Source organism: Pseudonaja textilis, chromosome 2 (genome assembly GCF_049901715.1).
Source record: "Pseudonaja textilis isolate UNSWEBS1 chromosome 2, rPseTex1.2, whole genome shotgun sequence".
NCBI classification, from domain to species: Eukaryota; Metazoa; Chordata; class Lepidosauria; order Squamata; family Elapidae; genus Pseudonaja; species Pseudonaja textilis.
In genome coordinates, this window is record NC_141991.1 from 195260006 (window position 1) to 195283914 (window position 23909).

Sequence of the window (23909 nt, forward strand, 5' to 3'; positions counted from 1 at the left end):
AATAGGTAGTTGCCATCCTATATTTATACACTTTAATTTTATTTCTTAAGTAAATAACTTTGTACCTTTCTCTGTAATTTGATTCTCCTTTCCAGTCCAGTTCCCTCACTTATCAATATCATTTTGAATTTCCTTCCCATTTTCTAAACTATTAATAATCCCACCCAATGTTGTGTCATCTGCAAATCTGATAAGCATTTCCCCCAGTTTTTCACCCAAGTCATTACTAAAGAGTAGAGGGCCAGCACTAAACTTTGTGGCACCCCACTTGAGATCTCTCTCCACTTTAATGACAAGTTATTAAGGACCACTGTCTGAATATTATCTTTGGACCAGGTATATAAATGTCATGTGGTTCAGACAGCCACTTTTAGCTACTTTGCTAATCAAACTATTATAGAGTACTCTGTCAAAGTTTTTCCAGAATCAAAAGATATTTGTCAAAAGCCAATTAATCAGCCATTTTTACTATTGCATCAGCTGCTCCTGAACGCTAGCTTTCCAGGAAAAAAGAACATTAGAGCAGGTGTACCTTTGTGTATTGTGTACAAATCCTGTGGAGCTCTGATAACAAATAGCTAAGGAGCACAGTCCTAACCTAGAAACAAAGCCCAGCAGGAAGTCTCTTTTTGAAAAACACTTAGGCAGGAGCCCTTAAGGAACTGTCTTTGTTCACAACTCAAGCCAGGAGTTCCAGGGGATCAAACATTTCAAAACACATTTTTGGAAGATCCTCTGAAGTGTGTTGTGGTAAATAACCTGAAGTTATTTTTTGGGGTTATCTCTCCATGCAGACCTTGCAAGCATTGGTTAAAATGTACCTAAGTATGCACAGACATTAAAAGAGAAACGGTGTGAGGCAAAACAGAATGCATGACACCCCTCTCAACATTCCTACTCCCAGCCATGCTCAGAAGTAGGTAACACTGTGCCTATATTGGTGTAGAATATTAAGTAATTATAAGTAAATCAGGCTTGTAACATAGAAAGTGGAATGTGGCATCAAAATGTGTTAATTTGCTATGTTATATATCATTTCTTTCTTTTTGCTTTCTTGAAGAACTTATGATCTCTCTCTCTCTCTGTATATATATATATATATATATACATATATATACATATACACACACACACACACACACACACACACACACACACACACACACATATATATATATATATATATATATATAATATATATATATATATATATATATATATATATATATATATATATATATATATATATATATATATATGGATCTTTGGTTGTTCGGGTTTTCTCCCGCGTAAGATTCAAAGTGTCTAGGCAACGTTTCGATGAAGTCTCATTCATCATCATCAGGCCTCTGTCTTTGGCTCTTGCTTTTCAGAGTGATGTGAGGTTGCAGCTGCTTTTTTCTGCTTTCATGAAGATGCAGCACGACCACGAACTCGAAGCCAAACAGCAAGATCACAGCTCACCAACTCAAATCCCCCAGCAACTAAGACTAACCTGAGCACAACCAAGCCCCCACCTGAACAGAACACGCCTCCAACCAATCAGAACACGGCTAACCCCCAACCAATCAGAACACAGCCAAACCCCCTACCAATGAGAAAACACCCCACTCAATCAGAACACAGCCAAGCCCCACCCAATCAAGTCCCACCCCACTAGCAGTTAAAAGGAAGAAGCAGCTGCAATCTCACATCACTCTGAGAAGCACAGAGCCGGAGACAGAAGCCTGAAGATGATGAATGAGACTTCATCGAACGTTGCCTCAGATACTGGATCTGCACGCTGGAGAAAACCCGAACAACCAAAGATCCACATACAAATACCCGCGAGAACCTCAGAAAAAATATATATATATATCGCGGGTATTTGTATCTGGATCTTTGGTTATTCGGGTTTTCTCCCATGTAAAATTGGAAGTATCTAGGCGATGTTTCGATGAAGTCTCATTCATCATCTTCAGGCTTGTGTCTTCGGCTTTGTGCTTCTCAGAGTAATGTGAGCTTGCAGCTGCTTCTTCCTTTTAACTGCTAGTGGGGGTGTGTGACTTGATTGGGTGGGGGCTTGGCTGTGTTCTGATTGGTTGGGGGGGTTGGCTGTGTTCTGATTGGCTGGGGGTGTATTCTGTTCAGGTGAGGGCTTGGTTGTGCTCAGGTTAGTCTTAGTTGCTGGGGGATTTGAGCTGGTGAGCTGTGATCCTGCTGTTTGGCTTCGCGTTCATGGTTGTGCCACATCTTCATGGTGGGTATCAGTTCGCTTCATGTATGGTCGGAGGGGTTTGAAGTGGGTAGTGATGCAGCTGCAGTGAGGTTTCTGGTCCGTGGTTGTGTCTCATCTTCTGTGTGAGTGTGAGTCTGCTTTCTATGTGGAAATGTGGTGGTAGCATCTTGTGTGGCCCTCTTGGGTGTGGGTCTGGTGTCATTCTTCATGTTAGGTACTCATCTGTTCATGAGGGCGGGTTTCCAAATAGCTGGTAGGCGGGAGGTGTCATCTCGTTTATTCATGCTGTGTGGGTGTTTTTCTATCTCTATGGCTTCTCTGATTATTCTGTTGTTGAAGTGTTCGGTTTTGGCAATAGTTCTGGTATTTTTAAAGTCAATCTCATGTCCTGTGGCTTTGAGGTGTTGGACTAGGGAAGAGGTCAGTTCTTTTTTGATTGAGTTCTTGTGTTCTTCAATGAGTGCACTTATTCTTCTGTTAGTTTGTCTGATGTATGTGGTGGGGCAGGCGGTGCAAGGGATTTCGTATACTCCTTGGTTTTCTAACTTGATTCCATCTTTAGGGTTTCTTTGGATGGTGGATATTTTTCTGTTTGTGCAGAATGCTGTTTTAACGTTGTGATTTTGGAGGATCTTGCTGTTTTTGTCTGTAGTGCCTTTTATATATGGGAGGAGGGCTTTGCCGTTCTCTTGTTCTCTGTCTTGGATTTTGATTGGGGTTTCTTTTTGGATTAGGTGGGTAATCTTCTTTCTTTGGAATCTATTGACTGTTAGTACGTTGGTGAGAGTGTGTAGTTCAGTTTTTAGGTGTTGTTCATCAGCTAAGCATTTTGTTCTGGAGATGAGTGTCTCAGCTATGGAATTGTTCTCTACTGGGTAGTAGTGTGAGAGTACCTTGCAGGTATTAACATCAGGACATCAGGTTTGAGCATTTGGATCTCCAGAAGATGGATGCTCTTCTATTATTGTTGGGTTTTCAGTAAAAAAGATATAACCATCCTTTTTGCTCTTAAATGAGCTTTGTCTCATTGTCTTATTGTTTCAAACAATATTACCAAGCTCATACATGGCAGCAAGTATATATTAATCCCATTCAGTTGCCATATTAAAGATTTAATACCAAGTCAGTTGTCTGCTGTACATCATCCTTATTTGTTTGTTGTGATATTTGATGCAGTCAATATAAAGTTCTATCTTTGGATTGTATAGAGGTTGGTCCTGGGTAAAAAAAAAAGTGTTATTTTATGTCCCTGACTCAATTCTAGATCAGAGACAAAATTACTTTCTATTGAGAATGTCAAAAAGATGCCACACCATTTCAGTAAAAGTTCAGGACTAATTTCATACACATTCATACAGTGTGTTTCCCCGCCCCCTCCCTTCCCTTGGTACAATGTTTCAACTCTCATAAATAGCTGGATTTAAAAAGAAATATGGTTAAATTAAACTGATTGCAATAAGAATATTTGGCATTTTTTCCCTAAGACATTTCCTGCCCATCCCCAACTCCTGACAAGTAAATTACGTTGATTTCCCCTTGTTCTTTTTTACATCATAGAGAATATAATTGGAAATTTCATTTGGAGCATTATGTACTTATGACCAGGTAACATTTGTCCTGAGACAGTTTAGGAACTGAAGGATTTTATTTCTGCTCAAAGTCAAAAGAAGTGCGTTGCCTTCTCCCCCTCTACCATGCCAAATAAGAGGAGTAAATTACTTACTGGATGCTATAAAGCCAGCTTGGTACAATGGCTAAGATATATGAAAATTGAATCCAAGGGACTGTGAGCTCTAATCTTTCCTTGGGCAAAAAAACCTGACTTTGGGCCGGTTGCTTGCAGTCCCCTCACAGGATTGTTGTGGTGAAAATAGGTGGCAGGAGCATGATGTACACCAGGGGTGTCAAATTCAATTTCTTTGAGGGCCGCATCAGCATTATGGCTGCCATCAAGCGGCCAGTAGCATGTAAGACTACGATGACTCACAATGGCCAGGTAGGTGTGGCTGGACGGGCGTGGCTGGGTATACGCAGCGGGGTTGCCATAACTAGGTGGGCTTGTCCACTCACTGAATGTGGCTGGCTCAGGACAGCAGGGTTGGGATGGAACAAGCCATACTGTATAGCATCTGTATACCAACCAAGTGCACAATATAAATAAAACTGACGAATAAATAACATTTCCTTTTCCATATTATTCTGCTTCCGTACATTTATTGTGGTGTACTATATGACACAGGAATGTCTTAGGACACCAACATTAAATGTTCCAATATTATGGACAGGGATTTAACTTTATAGTCATTGTGCACCTCCCAATTCTATATCAATTTTCAAAATAGGTCACTTCAATATTTTTTTTTTTTGCATTTGTAATTAGAAACTAATACCTGTGTTGGCTAAGGTAAATGCTTATCTTCACAATGAGTCTTTATTTCTTTCTTCCTTGCATTTACAACCTTCGCATATATGGTCATATTGTGTGAGAGAGGCTCAAAGGTGCTTTTACTGCCATATGTGAAAACTCCCTGTGATTCTATGCTTCTAGGTGTAAATGAGGAATAATACATCATTAGTATGCCTTTCTAAACCTTTTTATGCTGTATATTTTATCAGAGCAGTGCTAAATGCCCAGCATAACATGAATATTATGAAAGTAATTGTCTGCCCCGGAAAAAAAGCAATTAAGAAGATGGAAAAACTTTAAAGGAACCAGTTTTGGCTTTATGTTTTATCACAAACAGGCAAGCATAGCAAACCCATTCTTGCAGACCCAGGCTTCAGACTTGCTGCAAAGAGAAATTTTTATTGAAGCGAAAGAGCCTTACATCACTGAAGTACACTTCAGAATTTCAAATTCAAAGCATCTATCTTTTTCCATTTTACACTAAAGCAAGATGTGTAAACTTGATATTTTCAACTAAATATACCCATGCTTTAGTCTAATATGTGTTTTTCCCTCTTGGAGAAAAATGAAAACATTTTAAAAAAACAAAACAAGATAGATCTTTGATCCTGATCAGCAATATTCAAAGGAAGAAAAGTGCAGCTTCTTAATTTAGTCTGAAAAATAGATGTGAGGAATTTGGATTCTTAAGAAGCAGTTTAGTAAAATCTCTGCAGAATTCTTAATAATGAGTAATTAATAATGGAAGGAATAGAGTTCGGGAGTGTGTGTACACAGAAACAAATTCTGCAAGAGTGTTTCTTAATTAGTTGACTGGTCTACAATGCCAAAGGTAGCAATAGCAATAGCCCTTCAACATATATACTACTTCATAGTGCTTTGCAGCCCTTTCTAAATGATTTACAGAGTCAGTATATTGCCTCCAATAATCTGAGTCCTCATTTTACCAACCTCAGATGGATGTGTTGGAAGAAATATCCTTCTGGGTTCAGTTCCAAGTGGGGAAAAAGACACTGGAAACATGGAGGCTGTTTGGAAGGTTTAATATTGGACAGGACCACATGACTTAGAGCTCCAAAGTGAAAAGGATGATCACATGCTTCCTACAGATGGAAAGCTGAGTCAACTTTGAGCTGGTTGGGATCGAACTGCTGGCAGTGAGCAGTGAGTTAGCTTGCAATACTGCATTCCAAACACTTCGCCACCAGAGCTCTTGGCGGTAATTAAAGGTACTTAAAGCAGTGGTGGGATTCAATTTTTTTTACTACTGGTTCTGTGGGCGTGGCTTGGTAGGTATGGGTTGGTGGGCATGGCAGGGGAAGGATACTGTAAAATCTCCATTTCCACCCCACTCCTAGGGGAAGGTTACTGCAAAATCCCCATTCCTTCCCCAACCCACTAACCTGCTTTCCAGCTTCGTTCTTCTGCACAGGGGAACAAAAGAAGACCCAGATGATCAGCTGGGACTCGGGAGGCAGAGAATAGATAGGGCCAGGGCCAGTCAAGAGGTAGTATTTGCTGGTTCTTCGAACTACTCAAAATTTCTGCTACCGGTTCTCCAGAACTCATCAGAACCTGCTGAATACCACCTCTGACTTAAACTAAACGTTTTCTAGACTAGCAAGTGGAATAGCATATATAGAGCCTAACATTACAGAAATCTCTCTACTCAGGTATTCAGGTGGGAATCCAGAACATTGGACTCTCTGTTCCCTGTTAAGCAGCTGATTCACATGGAGTTCCACTGAACATCTAGCTTTCCTATGTGGATCGAGTCATGTATGTAATTCTCCCAACCCTCTCTTCCAATTATGTTCTGTTCACTATTAGGTTTTTGATCCAGTTCAGAGAGAGTATGAAGTTGTACAAAGTTTGTATAGTATTTCGTTCACACCCCTATTTCTTTTTCTTTGTTTGCATTCAAAACCCAAGCTAAATTAAGCTTGCTACTGGCCCATCATTAGAGCCCATTTTATTCCTTTGCCTTCAGGGAAAAATAAACTTGAATGGCTCTGCGGTTGTCTCTTAAATGCATCACAGACTTGGAAGAGTGGGCATTAAACATTCCAAGAATCCATATAAAAGATCCACAGCCAACCTAATTCAAAAGCACTCTCAGTTAAATGAGCACCTAGTGACTTGGCCCTTCAGAGTTTTAATAGAGAAAAATGTTTTAAAAATTGGGCAGGATGTTTGCAAGGCACCTGGGATTTTTTTTCTCTCTCTCTCTCTTACATTCTATCTCAGTGCTTTTTATGTATCTATTACCTACTGGAGATATTTTGAACAAGTTCTCCTAAGAAGCTGAGCAGGAATGAAGCTACAGAGATTATAGCATTTTATTTCCACCCTTTATTACCTTCCCTCAACATCACAATTTTTATGGTTTAGCTCATAAAAAAATGGAAACCTGAAAGAGAATTCAAGTCATCAATCCACATAAATAAGTTTTTCGTCTCTGGTTCTTACTAATCTGTCAGTCAGTCTATCCTGCACTCACAAGATGAAGGTTTTGGTGAAGCACCAAAGGCAATAAACTAAGCAACTAAGTAATCCATTGAGACATGTATCAGAATTTTCTCTTCTATAAAAATGTGATCAACAGAAGTTTTTCTCCCCTTGTAGATAAAACTACTTTTGCTTAGGAACATTAAATGTAATATTTACATAGACCAATTGGATAAAAAGAATGAATCTGTAAAATGCACTCTTTGGAATAACATTATACCCTGTCATGTGCACTTTTTGATATATTGTAGAACTTAGGTTAAATATTCTGGAATTCATCAAGGAGCATTTCACATGTTGGAGCTGAGTGCAGGATTTCTGGTGAATTCTAGAAAGTGCATTCCAACATACCTGGAAAGGATAAAGTTGAGGATGTTTGACTTAGATAATAGTTATACTCTGACTACTGTATGCTAACAACATAGCTTGCTAAGTCTAAAAAACAGAGGTTTTACCTTTCTAATTAAACATAACTCACTGATCATAATAATTGGGACTTTTCATTTGTTAATCAAGATACAGTCCTTTGACTTATGACCACAGTTGAGCCCAAAATTTTTGTTGCTAAGTGTGATAGTTGCTAAATGAGTTTCCTCCCATTTTACCACCTTTTTTGCCACAGTTGTTAAGTGAATCATTGCAGCTGTTAAGTTAATAACACAGTTTCTAAGTGAATCTGGCTTCCCCATTGACTTTGCTTGTTAGAAGGTCGCAAAAGGTGACCACATGACCCTGGGATGCTGCAACCATCATAAATATGAACCAGTTGCCAAGCATCCAAATTTGGATCGTGTGTCCATGGGGTTACTGCAACTGTTGTATATGTGAAAAATGTGTATATGTTACTTTTTCAGTGCTGTTGTAACTTTGATAGGTCACTAAACAAATGATTATAAGTCAAGGACTATCTGTACTGTTTATTTCTTCTCAGAATTCCCCTACTATGTCATTACACTTTGTAAGGCTAATAACATTATTAGTAATAATATTATGGCTATCATGACCACTTGTGTAAAATTGTATTTTAGTTCAACAAAGATATAAAACAAATAGTCAAGAGAAATGGCAATAACTGTTCAAATGGCATCCATTTTAAAACAAATTGAAACTTAAGTTATAGAATCCATGTCAAAGCATGCATATTTGGAAATATTATACACAAAAATCCTACATAAACTTTATGAGGGACAAATGCAAATGTGCATGTATTACAGAGAGATGCATGCAATGCTCTCAAGACTAATTTATATAGGATAACAGCTTCAGATTTTTGAGGGTTTAATAAAAAATAGTTCAATTCTGGCTAATACTTGCTTGCCATGGTGACATGGATTGTATTTAGATTGATCTGGAATCATGAGGTAAAAGCCTCAGCCTCAGAGATCCAATTGACTTCAGCTGCCTTACAGATTTCTCCTTGGGATGCATAAATCGACTTGTCCAAAGTGACTCTCATTTTCAAAATCCCTCTTCTTATTAGCAGTAAAAGTAATGATCCCTGGTAGTATCTCTAGGCTAAATTCTTCTCCATTACCATTTTAGAACACATGTCGTGCATGCAAAAGGTCCCAAATTCAATCCCCATAGTTCTAGATAGGACTGGAAAAACTCTGGCACAAGCCATTCACTATTCTTGCTGGATTGATTAATGGCCAGGACTCATAAAAGATAGCTACTTAAGTTCGTGACTTTCTTCATAAGGAATCTGCTCCTAGCAGCATCTTTATAGGGGAAAAAGTCATCAATGCAATATGAAAAAAAAATCAGGGTAGCTGAATGTGAAAGACATACAAGTCTATGTTATTCCTATTAAGCTAATAATAGCACAGAGGAATTATAAAGTCAATATCAAAGTTTCATGAAGGAATAAAGGCAGGGGTATGTTTAGGCTAAGAAAATTAGAATGCTATTTGTAAAATCAATGAAGGTTCTGAAAATGGTCCAGAAAGATACTTTTATTAAAAAAATGGGATCAAATAGGGCAAACTGATCAAATAAGGCGGATGGGCATTGTCTTTCAGAACTAATTTTCAAGTTGTGATGAATTCAGAAAAGGATTATTTCTTGATCTAAAAGAAGATCGACATGCCTTCACTAAGAATTTAGTCACTTTATATATTTAGCACTGTTGGTATTTTTTAGAAGTATATATCACAGGGTTGGTTTCAACTGGCAATTTATATAGCTGTAGGAGCCATCAAAGTACTATGGCAATAGAGATGTCTGAATGAGCATTAAATGAGAGGGGCCATGTTGGTCTTTCTTTTTTCTAGAATATAAAAAGCAAAAAAAATCTTGTAAATAATTTACAAACATATGCGTACCTCTTAAATTAGTGGTTAAAGAAAAAAGTCTAATTTTCTTTTTGTGTAGTTTAAAAGAACATCATACCACAGAGTGATATATCAAACTTTATGGCAAGCTTTTGTTTTAAAGATAGGGATCTGCTTTCCCCCCCTCCCCCTCCCCAAGAAAGAGAGTTTTAGATTAACCAATCTAAGCAGAAATGCTGGTCCTTGGGTAACCCTTAATTAAACACAATTATTTCATTCTCACTGTTAATCACATCCCTGATAATGTTAGCATCTGTAGCCCAAATGACTATTTCATTAAAGAGCTAGGCAATGGTCAAGCTTGCCATCATGTGACATTTCACAATGTTTTCCCCATTCATGGAGCTGTGATGGGCATGGCCTGCGTGTGATGTACTCCAGGTGTGTTAAGCATATCTAGAGAATAGTCAGTTTAAGAAAGTGGGGGACATAGTAAAATTTAACTAGTTCATGAATCTTTAAGAACATTTTTAGCATAAATCACTATATTTCAAATACTTTAACATAGTTTTGGAAAGCGGCTGTGGTTGCTAAATAAAACTGCTTTTATATTTAATTGTTACTTTGGTATTTTTGCTCAGCATTCAGAAGTCTGTCTTACACAATGTCTTTAAAATAAATCTGAAAACAAATACAATAAGGAAGGCACTTGAAGACGACTAAGAAGAAAATAGCAGATGAAGCAGATCTGGAAAAAAGAGATATCAGTGAAAACTCTTATTTCAATAGATCAAATAATTACTCAAAGACAAGTTGTTCTCCAGGAGGCTGAAGTATAACAAGTATGTTTTCTTAAGTAAGAGTTTCATAACTTGTGCAACTGTCAGGAAGGCTGCTTCCCACAGCCCAGTCAATCATAGTCACTGACTGGATACAGAAATACTGCATTTGGTCTATAAAATACAAGAAATCAAGAAAGAATCTTCACCCAACCATCATGCTTCCAGATTCATGATTTCACTGACAGAATCTTTTCCCTACAGTTTTCAGAAAGTGTGCAGTTAGTTTATTCAATTCACATTTTATCTGAGTTCACATTAACCTATCACTTGCACATCCATTGACTTAGGGAAATCATTATGCAAGCATATTGTGTATCCTCATGCATTATAAGTGATATAAGCTACAGGAAATAAATGAGATAATTTTTGCAGGAGGTTCTATAGAAGTTGATCATGACACATTTTCCTTATAATAAATCCTCTTCCAATATTTCAATTTGGAACTTTTGTAATACTGGTTGGAAGAGCAGAGAAAGCAATATACTCTTATTCTTTCTGAGCATTTATGTATAATTTTCAAAGAGTACATCTCCTGCCACAAACCTTAGATAACAATGACTGATGGAGAGACTTTTTGTTACTTAAAATTTTGCTGAATACTTAGGGTTGAAATGGTAACCATCTGTCTCTTCTATGTGCCCCTAAGAAAGCATAAGATACAATCAACAACATAAAAATGAGGGGGGAAAAAGAGTTTTCCTTGAATTAGCTATGGCAAAATGGTAAGCATTTTCAAGATGGGTCTACAACAATTCACCACAGCCAACTCACCATGGCCAACTTGCTGCAGCCAACTCGCCATGGTCAATTCACCATGGACAATTGGCCAATTCACCATAGACAATTGGCCATTGTCAACTTGCTATAGCACAATTTGCCATGGGAAAAGAGTTACACTAATATAGAAGAAATAGAATCATTAAAGAAAGGATGCCAAAGTAGGGACAAAATGAAATGTGAATGGCAAAAATTAAAATATTTTAAAACAATTTTAAATAATTAAATTGAATTGTTGAATTGTCCTGTAGTGAATTGTCCTCGTGATGAGTTGGGTGTGGTGAATTGACCATGGTGAATTGGCTATGGCAAGTTGTCCCATTCTGTTTTCAAGACATGGGAAATCTTTCAAAAGAGTCCTTGAAAGATTGCAGGAAATGTGATTAAATCCTTAGAAAATTAATCAATTAATGGAACATTTCCTTATTCTTGTGCCTGAAAATATCATCTAGCATCTATGTAATGTATAATAAATATTTGAAGTAAAACTGATTCACTCCACTGAGTTTTGCTAGAATGGAATAAATTGCTTTTGATTTACCAAAAGCTTTGAAGTGGATCACAGAGTCCAGTATGGCTTCTGTGCTTTACTCTCCAATCATCTTATTCCCTTTACCAGAAACTGTAAAAAGTATGAATGTATGTTGATAACATTAGATATAGTCTTAAATCACCCTTTGCTTCAAATTCATATTGTTTAAATTAAATGTCATTTCCATTGTATTAAATGTTATTTTGCCCTATACTTGGGTGGGTGGGGATTCATCTGTCTTTAAAACAAGATATGTAAAACTCTTTGCTCTCCTTTATTTTACTCATTTAGGGATCTGCAAGAGGAAGGGACATTACCTTATTCTATATGTGGAAAAGAATAGTTGCTTTTTGTTTCTTTTGCTTTAAGCAAGCCTTTTTTTTGTTAAATGTATTTACTGCCCATCTTGCTGTGAGGCTTAGGTGGCTTGCAACAATAAAAAGGAACAAATGAAAAGAGTGTAAACGGAAGTAAAATAATAGAATAATAAAATAAACAATAAAAAAACCAATGAGTACATCAATATGATAACAAAAAGATGGAAAGATGGAGAGTAGAGAGCAAGGAGGAGGTGGAGTTTTCCATCAATCCAGCAGCCACCTCCAGTGTGGAACTCTCACATTGGTTCCCCCAACTAACCTGTGGAGCCAGGTCTTCAACTTCCTGTGGACCTCTTTATGTTCAGTTGTTATTACACCCTCAGTGATCATTCTTAGAAGAAAATGCAGGAGAAAGGAAAACGCTTCACCAGTGAATGGCAGAGGTGGGCTGCACATACCTTGACAACTGGTTCGTCGAAAATGTGAGCGCGCATGCAGCTGCAAAAACAAAGGAATTTCCTGCATGTAGCAGCCAGGGTGAGTAGATCGGGCAAAGCGCAGAAAGATGCTGGCTATGAGGGCAGACTGTGTGAGCAAAAAGGACAGGAGAGTACCTGGATGGCTCGGCGGACCCAACCAGGGGTCATAACTACTGGTACAGGTGAGCCGGTCTGAACCAGCATCAAGCCATCACTGGTGAATAGGAGAATGTTTGTAGCTCAGAGTTGATATGAAGGGTCCTTACTAGCACTGATGATGTTACCTAGTTTAGTACTGAAATGTCTACAAGAAAACAAACAAGCTCAAGAGAGCACCAAGGACGCCTCCTATATGGGAGTTTCTCTAAAGCAAAGTAATCCATTTGCCACTTCCAAAGAGTAAGGCAGGTTTCCATTTCCATCCCAGCCCGGCATTTTTTTTCTTTGGGGGGGCAAGATTTTATTCTTCTGTATAAAAGAAGCAGAAAAAAAGGAAAAAGAAAACAGTCATGCTGTTTGCAGTGTGTAAAGAAACTAGTGAGCACAGCAGACAGTATTCAACCTGGTTTAAAAATAATGAACAATGTTATGTAGCAATCTGTGCAATGGAGTTTTTTTTTTTTTTTTTGAGTGAGTTAATATATATCGCTATAGTGGTAAAGTATGTAATTTATTTTACTTCTGGTTTCTAATTTTGCCCAGAGTAGAACTGTGAAAATATATGGGCATTTTATCCAATGAGGCCTATCTTATAATAGACCATTAACACGTTCATTTCTTCTGGAAAAGTAAGAAAGAACATTCAGATTGCAATTCTGGTCATTTTCTAATTATACCTAGTTGGGCACTGAATCATAGTGTCCCATGCATTCTGCTTAGTTTTTGGCTTTTTAGCCAAAACTCTCAAACGATGTAATAAGTTCCATTAATATCCAGGCATAAATTAATTCTTGGGCATATTTTTTATTTGTTTGTATATTATATGCAATTGCAATGAGGAAGGCAAAAAGCAAAGATAATATATGAATATTGTACTACGTCAGTAAATAGTGAATCATATAAAAGATAACAAGCAAAAATGTTGTAGATGAATTCATATTATACATCAACATCTTTTAGACATCTTCATATCATACATCAACATCTTCTAGAATATTCAAAATATTGAGAGAGAACTTCCAAGTGAATTCACCTTAAGAGAATGCCATGTATATACTGTATCTATTCAAGCTACCGGATGTTTTAAACCACTCCACCAAGATCAATAAAGAAAATGACAGAATGTATAGTTTAGTCTAATTGTAAGTCTGTAGCACAATCTAGATTGAATTTAAAGAAATGGAAAGAAACAGGAAGCAATTAAATTTAACCTAAATTTAGAACATTTTAATTAAGAATCCAATTTTTCTAGTGTTTACAACTTATTGTAATTGGTCTTAAGCTCAGCTTGGACTTTAAAGTTTTTGCAGAAATTGATTAGTTGTGGTCTTGCCCAATATGTTAAGGGCCCAGAGACATTCAAAATGATCTATCACTATGTCCATAATCATTCAGTGGAGCCTTCAGTGATGAAGTGGTAATAATCTCATTTGTTCTTCTATTTGCAATGGGGAGGGGGCCTTTAATCAATGATGGGTAGATTGGAATGAAATTATTCAAAGTGCTTTGGAAATAAGGGGCACATTTAAGATGACAGCCAGGGTAAATGCAAACTTCTTTATTCTGTCTCCATGTTAATTGCTGTGGTAAATGGGAAGATGTGGTTTTGCTACTGAATGTGATAGCAGCAATGAAAAGAAGAATGGCATTCTAGATGACACTAGTTTTCTCCCCCCAATGCTCCTAGTATAATTCATTTTATTTATCTGTTGTATTTATACTGCTCCTTTCTCCCACACACTGAAGGCAGCATAAATAATATTCTCCCCACTACTTTTGTGGCTGACTGGGGATTTGTATTGAAAGTGTGAATCCAATGACACTGACTCTATAGCATGTCATGAACTACTGAACACAAGGGACCAGGAGGGTTTAGAAAGGGAATTAAGAATTGATTCTATGCCTCCTTTTTGTCTGCCATTATACCTGCTTTATGAGAAAATCTCAAGTGACTTCCTCCTGCTTTTTTCCCCCAGATTCACATGCACATAGAGAACATTTCAGCCTCCAAAAATTTGGACCTCTATCTCCAATCCTTTTACCAAAATACACAAATTCTTCTACTCCAGGGCTGTCAAATTCCCAGCCCAGGAGCCAGATGCGTCATGCAGTGGCCATCAGCATGAGGTGGTATTCAGCAGGTGCTCACCAGTTCTGAAGAACTGGTAGCAGAAATTTTGAGTAGTTCGGAGAACCAGTAGTTGAAATTTTGAGTATTTCGGAGAACCGGTAAATACCACGTCTGACTGCCCCTTGCCCCCATCTATTATCTGCGTCCTGAGTCCCAGCTGATCAGCTGGGTTTTCTTTTGTTGCCCTGCACAGGAGAATGGATCTGGAAAGCAGATTAGTGGGAGGGAATGGGATTTTGCAGTAACCTTCCCCCAGGAGTGGGGAGGGAATGGAGATTTTGCAGTAATCTTCCCCTGCCATGCTCACCAAGCTACACCCACTAAGCCACACCATACCCACTAAGCAATGCCCACAGAACTGGTAGTAAATTTTTTTGAATCCCACCACTGCCACAACCACATCTCGTTTAGCGAACAGGAAAAAAGTCCTGATACATCATGTGATGCCGCCTTGATGATGTGAATTTGACACCCCGATCTCAGTTTCTTTAAAGAGGAACAAAAGCTTGTGACATTAGAAGCAAGTTGCTAAGGGATATTAATTTACAAATATTTTGTGTTTGGATGATGTTCTGTTGTGGGACAATCTGAAGGATTTGTGTTATGTCCTGAGGACTCAAGGAGTTCTCACTCAGGTCCACTCACTTTGTGTGGGCGTTATTCCCCCATTCCCATTGGTCAGTTCTCCCCAGCAGCCAGCTATAAAAGCAGGCTGCGGGGTCCAACTGGCTGCTGATTGCTGCGAGCCAGTTCCAGGCTTGGCAAGCACGGTCAGCCCTTTATTTGTAAAATAAAGTACTGTTGCACTCATGCTCTGGTTCAGCCTCTCATTGCTCAAACTTAACACTGGCGACGAGGATGGGATGGCTACCAGAAGCACCTTGCAACCGCTGAGTCACTAGCCACCGATCTACAGCCCAGAGAGAGCGATCGGCTGGCAACAAGGGAAACGCTGATCTGCAGCCAGAGAGAGCGGTCAGCTAACGAACGAGCGATCAAAAAGAGCAAACGCAGATCCGCAGCCAGAGGAAGCGGTCTGAGTCAAATAGTTAGAAGCGTCTGTAGCCGCTTGTTAGCCTCGCTACGGGGAAAGTGAAGCGCTGCGAGCCGCAGCCGCTCTGCATTTGGCGCGAAATTCAAACGGGTGTCATTTGAATTTCGAGCCAGTAGGAATCACAGCACAGCGCTGTAGAGAGTCACTAACGCCCACTTTTTTTTGGCGCGAATCAAGACACCTCCAACGGCTAGCAGCCAACGTGGTAACCCAGAGAGAGAAAGAGAGGGTAGCAAAAACCTCTCCAGAGCTGATATCACTAGTAACTCACGAGCGTTCGTAGTCCCAGAGAGATTTCTCCGCAGGTAGCCCAGCCGTTCCAGCACCATGGGTTCCAATCCAGTATTCCCGGCGTTTAAACCAGACGAAGAGAAGTGGGAATCGTATAAGAACCGTTTCAATCATTACATCGATGCGGTCGGCCTGTCGGATGCGGGAGAGCATCGGAAAAAATCCTATTTCCTAATCTACTGCGGAGCCACCATTTACGATACCGCTGCAGCACTCGTGGCGCCCGAGAGAATTAAAAACGTTCCGTGGTCCGAGTTGCTTGAGATCCTCACAAACCACTACGCTCCCAGGCCTTCACAAATCGCCAGGAGGTTCACGTTCGAATGAGGAAGCAATCAAGTAAGGAGACCATCAACCAATATATGGCCGCCCTCAGAACAGCAGCCCTGCACTGCGGGTTTGGAACATACCTGGAGGACATGCTCCTCGATCAATTGGTTTGTGGGGTCAAGGATCTCAACCTACAGAGGCGACTGCTAGCTAAAAAGACCTCAACCTCGCGCAAGCGTAGAGAGGCCCTAGCAGCCGAGCTAGCAACAAACTCAGCCACCGAAATTCAGGGCCCAAGCGCCAAGCTAGCAGCGTTCCCAGTCCATTCCGAAGAGGTGGAAGCGGAGGAAGGCCACAACGATGAGAACGATGTCCATCGCCTCACCAATGACAGACAGTCGCAGGTAGGGGCCAAACAAGAATACACCGGTCCACCCAAGCACATCACCCTGTGCCTAGCCTGTGGGGATCACATCCAAGGGCCACCTGCAAGTTTAAAGGAGCCGTTTGCAACAACTGCCATAAGAGGGGCACATTGCGAGAGTCTGCCAAGCCCCCAAAGCGCTGCACAAAGACCCCGTCCTCGCACTCGGGACCACAGAGGCAAGTATTAAACTGTCGCACGCACCGCCTTGCCAGGCGTACTTGCCACTCTGTTAGTAAAATTTCTCTCTCCGTTTCCCTAGAAGGTAAACCGTGCCACATGGAGGTTGACACAGGGTCAGCGCTCTCAATAATCTCATGGAACACCCTCAAGAGACTCCACCCCAGCCTATCTACTACCCGGCTTCAGAGATGCCAGTTCGGTCTGAAGGACTACCAGGGAAGGCCATTCCCGTGATCGGCAGAGGCAAGTTCTTTGTCAGTTTTAGAGCTTTTAAAGGCCACCTACCTCTAGTGGTAGTTAACGGCAATCTACCCACCTTATTGGGGCTCGATTGGTTTCCCCACCTCGGCCTAGGGTTAACAGGAGTCCATGCTGTCTCAACCTCAGACACTGACTCCTTATTCGCTGACTACGCAGATGTGTTCAGCGAGGAGCTGGGGTGTTATAATGGAACCCCATCTCGTTCACCGTTGACCCCCAGGCAGTCCCAATCAGATTAAAACCACGTAGAGTTCCATTTGCTATTCGACCAAAACTAGACGCTGAATTGGATAAACTACTAAAACAAGGGGTCATTGAGCCAACAGATTTCGCCAAGTGGGAGACGCCCATTGTCACACCCCTCAAAAAGATGGTAGCCTGAGAATTTGCTCGGACTACAAGACAACAATCAATAAATATTTACAAGTTAGCGCCTACCCCGTGCCCGTCATTCAGCACTTATTGCACACATTCGAACCAGGCAGTATTTTTGCTAAATTGGACATGTCTCAAGCATATCAACAGTTCCCTGTTGATAACCAAACAGCGGAACTTCAGACCATCGTCACTCACAGGGGTGCCTTCCGATGCAAGCGTCTCCAATTTGGCATAAGTGTTGCCCCGGGTATTTTTCAATCCCTCATGGGCGGATTTTACAGGGCCTCCTGGTGTAGTACCCTACTTGACGACATCTTGGTCTCGGCCAGGGACAGACCCCAACTCTTCCAGAGAGTGCGAGCAGTGTTAGAGAGGTTCAGACAGCATGGCCTCAAGTTAAAAAAAAGAAAAATGCGCCATTGCCACTAGACAGGTGGACTTTCTGGGTTATAAAATTGACGCCTCTGGCATTCACCCCCTGGAGTCCAAGGTCAGGGCGATCCACGAAGCTCCCACACCGACCTCCAAAAGCGGAGCTACAAGCTTTCTTGGGACTCCTAAACTTTTATGCATCCTTTTTGCCCCATAAAGCCTCAGTAGCCGAACCCCTACACAGATTACTAGACAAAAAGTCACCGTGGCACTGGGGGCACAAAGAAGACCAGGCGTTTAACGCCGTCAAATCACTACTTACGTCAGAGGCAGTGCTCATCCAATTCGACCCCAACCTTCCTTTAGTACTGGCAGCAGACGCATCCCCTTTTGGAATTGGGCGGTCCTTAGTAACCGACTCGCCAATGGCGCCGAGGCCCCCATCGCCTTTTTCTCCAGGACGCTTTCGGCCACGGAGCGAAATTACAGCCAAATAGACAAGGAAGCCCTAGCAGCTGTTGCAGCCGTGAAAAAGTTTCACGAATTCCTTTTTGGCCACTTCTTCGAACTGGTCACCGACCATAAGCCCCTCCTGGGCCTACTGGCTGGCGACAAACAGACACCTCAAGTCCTCTCCCCTCGGATGACAAGGTGGACGCTTTTCCTAGCAGCCTACTCATACAAACTTATCCACCGCCCGGGCAAAACTCTATCCCACGCTGACGCACTCAGTCGCTGCCCCTTACCCGCTCCGGCTGAAGACCCAGCTCCTGTCAATGCCATTTTTGAAATCACCCAGTTGGACCTGCCCATCACCGCCCTTGACATCGCCGCCAAAACCAAGGCAGACCAAACGCGCGCCCAGGTGCTCGACTGGGTGAGGAGGGGGTGGCCGGGAGGCAATGTTGATAACAAATTCGCACCCTTTAAGACTCGCATGCAGGAGCTGTCCAGTTTGCAGGGTTGTCTACTGTGGGGCACTCGAGTGATCATTCCGACCTCGCTGCGTGCCCGAGTCCTGGAGGCGTTGCACGAGGACACCCGGCATTGTGAGAATGAAGGCGTTGCACGCAGCTACGTGTGGTGGCCGGGTCTGAGACGAGGACATTGTCAATTGGGTAAGTTCCTGCAGCATTTGCCAGGAATCCCGTCCTGCTCCCCCATCGCCACCCCTACCAGATGGGAGAGCGCCAGCGCCCCTTGGTCTAGAATCCATATCGATCTGGCCGGCCCGTGCATGGAAAGATGTTCCTAGTGGTCGTGGGCGCTTATTCCAAGTGGATAGACGTGGCGCAGCTATCCACGACCACCACACTAGCAATCACCAACGTGTTAATGCGCCTGTTCGTTACCCATGGACTACCCGACTCCTTGGTCTCCGATAATGGCCCACAGTTCGCATCAGTAGAATTCAGCCGTTTTGCAGCCAACCTAGGCATTCGCCACATTTTCACAGCCCCATTTCACCCTGCGAGTAATGGGTTGGCTGAAAGGGCCGTCAGGACCACCAAAGAGGCCCTCGCTAGGTTTGGCAGAGATGACTGGCACCACAAACTCTCACGGTTCCTGATGAGCCAGCACTCAACCCACTGTGCAGTCACCAATAAGTCCCCAGCGGAACTTCTGATGGGCCAGCGCCTGAGGACTGTATTAGATAGACTGCACCCACAATACTGCCCTGACTCTCCCCTCGCTTCCACTTCGGGGGTTAGACATTTTATGTTACAGGAGCCGATATTCGCAAGGAATTTCGCTGGGGACCCACTTTGGATTCCGGGCGAGGTCATCGCCGTCACCGGGCCGAGATCATATAGAGTCAGGCTGGAGGATGGTCGCGTCTGGAGGAGACACATAGACCAACTCAGAAGGCGCCTCAGCAACCTCGCAAACAAGAATCCAGAGTCTCCAGTCGAAGGGGAACCGTCCCATCCGCCACACAGCCACACTGCACCCAGTGACCAGTCTGCGCCAGCGGTCGTTCCGGTCAGCCCAAACTCGGACAACAGCGCCCAGAGAGTTGATCAACCGGATCCAACCCACGAGAGTTTGACTCCAGAAACCAACCCGGTGGTTTCCGAGGATGCCCAGTCCAGAGAGAGTGTTGGCGACACTATGCCAGCTCAACCGTCACAGACTGATACCGAACAGTCAGACAATGTTCCCGAGTTGCGCCGCTCCGGGCGCCAACACAAACCCCCCATCTACCTCAAGGACTATGCGTGTTCGCATCTGGGGGGAAGGGGTGTTATGTCCTGAGGACTCAAGGAGTTCTCACTCAGGTCCACTCACTTTGTGTGGGCGTTATTCCCCCATTCCCATTGGTCAGTTCTCCCCAGCAGCCAGCTATAAAAGCAGGCTGCGGGGTCCAACTGGCTGCTGATTGCTGCGAGCCAGTTCCAGGCTTGGCAAGCACGGTCAGCCCTTTATTTGTAAAATAAAGTACTGTTGCACTCATGCTCTGGTTCAGCCTCTCATTGCTCAAACTTAACAATTTGCATTGATTGTTACATAGATTGTATCCTCCAGGGAGGAGTATGAATCTTAATATTAAGGTATCAAACACCAATGAAGTTGTATCTGACAGGAAAAATAATGAATAATTGCAAGTTATACAAAAATGGCAAAAGCTAAATACCTAGATAAATGTTTGACTTTGGTAAAAGGCATATCAATGATGGAAAAATTGAGAAATGTTAGATTTGTAAATGATAGTAGAAAAATAATAGATAGCATGCAGATTGCTGCAAAGAATGAAAGAAGTGGAAATATATGTGTACAAGAGAATGGTTCTGCCTTCTTTGTTATGTGATAGTGAGAGCTGTAAGGAAAAACAGGAAAAAACATTACAGTTGAATGCAGTGGTAATTGAGTATTTAAGAAGTGTGCGTTCTAAAACAAGAAGAGGTAGAGTCAAGGAGGTAAGAATGGGGAATATGGGATGAATTGTCTGAAAGATTAACATTATTCCACACCCTTTAGATGTCTAGAATTACGCTTCAGTGGTGCAGTGTTTAGAGTGCTGTACTGCAGGCCACTGTCTGCTGACTATCAGTGCTGTACTGCAGGCCACTGTCTGCAATTTGGCAGTTCAAATCCCACCAGGCTCAAGGTTGACTCAGTCTTCCATCCTTATGAGGTGGGTAAAATGAGGATCCAGATTGTTGGGGGCAATATGCTGACATTGTAAAACCACTTAGAGAGGGCTTATATACCACAATAAAGTGGCATATGTCTAAGTGCTATTGCTATTAAATAGTTAAGAGCACTTAGTAAAGTTTGTCCAATTTCAAAAACCAAGATAATGTTGGACTTGGATGTCTTAGTACCAGGAAAATATCAAAATTAAAGGCCAACCTAGGAATTAAAGAAAAACAAAATTAAAATACCGAAAGTAAATAATGTCAAATCAATTTTTGCTTTGTTACCAAGAAAATCACATCTGGTTGCCAGTTAAGCAAGGAAAACTTTTGCTTTTTTAGGAAACTTCTTGGGGCTTTATTGTATTAATGTGGACACCCAAAATTTTAATCATGGCAAGTCCAATTTAAAATCCTTCCTTCTTTATTTCCTTCCTTCCTTCTTCTTCACTACCCACTTATCCTCCCAACCTACCTACTGTTAATTTATAATGACTGTTTCTTACTTTAACCAGAATGTGTTTTAGCCATTAAACAGGAGAATTTTGTTTTATATGAGCAACATACATGGGTTAGGTTAAATTGCTGCCATGTACATGGATAGAGATGGAAGAAAGGATGCTGGAACGCCCTCTTTGTAACTAGGCAACAGAGTTCTCACTTCTTTCTCCCACCTTTCAACTGTAACTTCTGTTGAGGTAGTTATTGGTTGGTGGTTTCATTGCTTCTGGTCTGACAGTGTTTGGATTTAATCTTCTCACATATTCCTATATCTCTTAATTATATCAAGTAAACCTTAAACTTCATTTATATTTCTTCTCTAGCCTTGTTCAGGTAATATGCTTCCATAGTGAATGTTTTTTCTTCTTTCTCCTCTAGTGTTGGTGATGTTACAAAGAGCTGATCTCCACAGGAACAGTACAATTGTGTATATGAAAGTCCTTGTCTGAAAACAGTGCTGTTGTAGCTCTGGACAACCAGTACTACTAGCAGTGTCATTTAGAGGTGTAGAAATATGGCCCTTTTATGACTTGTGGACTTCAACTCCCAGAATTCCTGAGCTAATATGAGCCAAATCAAATAAGCACATGGCTGGCTCAGGAATTCTGGGAGTTGAAGTCCACAAGGAATAAAAGAGCCATATTTCTGGACACCTGAATTTTAGGTGGGTTTTTTGTATCAATTATAAGTCTTTGCCCACATTTTTCATTTATCCCTATTCATAGATCTTGTGTTCTATGATTTTTTTTAAAAAAGATCTGACTAGTTCTAGGTTTTCTCATACTTGCTGTACATTACAGTTACTTAGTAAAATCTAAGCAAATACTATCTCAGATTTTTTTTTGAACTGTGACCCAGCCTAATTGATGCCTGAACAGATTCCTCTCTCCTCCTTTTAATGGATCCTAATCAAATAAGCACTTGGCTGAATCTCCTATATTTTTTTATTTTTTAATAATGCATATGGGAATAAGAACACCCACACACGCACACACCACACAGTGGTGAAATATGGGAGCACGCAGGACATCAAGGGAAGTAACTCTGGATGCAGTATTGCTTAAGGGCACTATATTGGCAAACCCTGCTGTAATTGGAGCAGTACATCATTATATGCAGATGATTATAAAAGAAGCAAGAGTACCAAAGCAAGATAAAAACAATACTGTGATGTCTTTTTAAAAACAAATGTTCTGGGATGTTCCTAAGAACAACAGCAATGTCACTTGGGGAAAAAAAGTTAGAAGAAACTACCATACATCCTGGTTCCCATGTCTATGTGCTTTTGTATATCTGCCAGGCTAATCATGAGTCACCTAACACAAACTGTCACCCTGATCCAGAGCAGCTGTCTAATTACAATTTTGTTATTATTAATTACATAGTAGAAAATCATTTGTAATTAGCTCAGCCTAAATCATAGTTTAAACAGCCAAAAATTACATTACAAACTAAAGTGTAATTAAAGCACTACAGTAAAGTGTTTATTTAAACCCAGTTTACTTGCAGCAGATTTTTCAATCAGGGCATCAGACTCACACACAGATTTAATTAGTCTCTAGCACTGACAGCAGTGTATTACATTTACTCATTGAGGATCAATATTGCTGAACAAATGTAAATAAAATTTAGACAGGCATTCTTTAAAGGGACAGTCATAGAAACATCTGGGAGAGATAACGAGGGTGGAGATGATGTGAATGTTAATGAGCCATCAGAGCTCTTTGCAACATCTGTAGCTTTTCATAAATGCAGGCTGCCAAGTCTTTAAATTCTGAATATTTATATTTTAACACCTCCCACGTTTGTTTATTGTAAAATAGTGCAGTGAAAATACTCTGAACACTACTTAGAGTCAACAGGCAGTTGGACTGCACCCAAGTCTCATTGACATCCATATGTGAGCAGGATAAATGGAGTTACTATATAGGCCTGAAGTTAAACCAGTGAAACTGACCTCTTCAAGGAGTTGTGGATTAACTGATGCTGAACTAAATAATGCTAATGTTATGAACTTGCCTCAGAAAACAGTAGTGACATCACTCTTAAGTACAAGTCAAGGATGAATTCATTTGTAACAATTCCATATACACTGTACATTTTACTTCTTCAAGAGCAAGAGCAATATGAAAATTAACCAATTCAATAATGTTGAATTTTTTATCCTGTATTTATTGTTTTTATAATTAACTCAAGGTTGCAAACACACCTAATACTTCTTTCTCCTCCTATTTTCCCTACAACAGCAACTCTTTGGGGCTAGAAAGCATGACTGGCCCAAAGTCATTCCGTTGACTTTCATGCCCAAGGAGCAGTGATGGGATTCAACATTTTTTACTACTGGTTCTGTGGGCTTAGTTTAGTGGGCATGACGTGGCTTGGTGGGTATGGC